At 29.3% G+C, this 1,937-nt stretch overlaps 1 non-coding gene across 1 annotated transcript; it reads left to right on the forward strand.

Moving 5' to 3' along the window:
* Positions 1-272: 272 nt before the first annotated feature.
* Positions 273-378, forward strand: LOC123787918 (U6 spliceosomal RNA). Its single transcript, XR_006778372.1, has one exon. It is a non-coding gene; the product is annotated as a U6 spliceosomal RNA (small nuclear RNA).
* Positions 379-1,937: the final 1,559 nt, after the last annotated feature.

The following is a 1,937-nucleotide window of genomic DNA, read 5'->3' on the forward strand; positions in this document are numbered from 1 at the left end:
AAAATTTGTGTAAAGCCTAGAATATGTTGACATTTTTGCAACAACTATAGCTGTTGAATGATTGCTTGCTTAAGAGGAAGTTCAAGCTACACATCTGCATTTGAAATATATGATACTCTAATACAGTTTTAGTCACTTAACCAGGGTAAAGTTGGTGTTTACTTTATGTTCTATAGGGAGCTCAAATCAGACAGGAATTCTTATGTGATCCTTGAGTAAGCAATAATGAAAATCTATTATTTTTATCTTCTCTACAAAAAATTGCCACAATAGTGCTCACTTTGGCAGCACATATATTAAAATTAGAACAATACAGAAAAGATTAGTATGGCCCCTGCACAAGGACGACACTCAATTTGTGAAATGTTTCACATTTTTTTAAAATTGCCTTGGTAATAGAAAATTTCTAGACATAAACAGACCAAACACTGGCAGTTTCTGCAGGACCAAACCAGAAATGCACTTTTCCGACACTTCTGGAATTGCCCCAGGATTTAGATTGTGCCTGTGACTGGAGCAATTGTGTATCAAGGTTGCAAACCCTGACAAAATTACAAAACATTACCTAGAATTAATTTATAGCACATATGTTCTTTACAAGAAAAAGAGAAATCCAAAATTAATCTCAATATTGATATTAAGGTGCAAAGAATAAACATTACAATAAATATTAAAATATAACTTTAGAGTTATAATGACAAAATCATGAAAAAGTTACAATGTGGCTTTTACAATCTAAAAACAAAATCCCAGAATAAGAACCTCAAATTTCGCAAAGGAGTTTTTAAGTGAAATCTTGTTTGAATCTGGTACAAAGCATTCAAGAAAAATAAATAAATAAGTAAAAATGACACAATTTCTTCAAAGTACACATTTCTATTCATTTTGTGTACTTTGTAAATGAATGATCTTGGTGCTAATAAACTATAATGATTTCTTCCTATCTGCTTTATCTAAATTACTTGTGATGGAATTTGTCCAAGTTGACCTGTAATTAGAGCTAATTATTATAGCCAGCTTATCCTAGCATACATAAAAAGCATATTTCTCATTGAAAGCAAAAGAAAACACTCTGAGAAAATCCTATGTTCTCTACTGTAAGTCATGACAATGTCCACCATGAAAATGACACAAATGGATACAATGGTATAGTATGGACATAATATGTCTTTAATAAGATAATACAGATATTTTCTTTCCATATAACTGGTATGACCTAAAGATACATCCCCAGGTAATTATTCTTTTCACAATCAAATAATATTTTATAAAAGATCGATATATATTTAAAAATTAATGGGCTAAGTGATTTGTGAAAGAGAAATGCGTACGGATAATATAATACGTAATTTTATGTTTTTATAATTTTGATGTTTTAAAATCAGACTAGAATATTATAACATAACTAATATATTCACAGGAAAAATATTCAAAATATTTAACAAGAGCATTGTGGTATACAACTTAGGAGTAAAGTCCTGAATGTACTGTGAAATTATTCTTACTAGTATAGCTACTATTTACACATAGTATAAAATGGATGGCATTTTATGAAACAAATGTACCTAATTTTCAGAGTAAAAATGCCAAATTCAAAACATGAAACAGTACCAAGATCCTTAGATGCCTCTCTCATAATATTACCAAAACTCACTCAACTTCCTAACTAACCCAATCTCCTAATTTGTGATACTATAAAATAATTTAAGTGTCTTTAAACTTTATAAATAATATTATAGAGTATGTGCTCTTTTGTGTCTGGCATCTTTGCCTCAATATTTTGTTTGTGAAATTAATCTATATTTTTGTGTTTGGCTGTAGTCGATTCATTTTTATGTCTGTGTAGTATTCTATTTTATTAATATACCAAAATGTATTTACCCATTCAGCAGCTAATGGGGATCTCATTGTTTACAATTTTGGTTATTTTAAATACT

This window comes from Ursus americanus, chromosome 16, assembly GCF_024610735.1.
Source record: "Ursus americanus isolate L20-20 chromosome 16, mUrsAme1.1.p, whole genome shotgun sequence".
Classification (NCBI taxonomy): Eukaryota; Metazoa; Chordata; class Mammalia; order Carnivora; family Ursidae; genus Ursus; species Ursus americanus.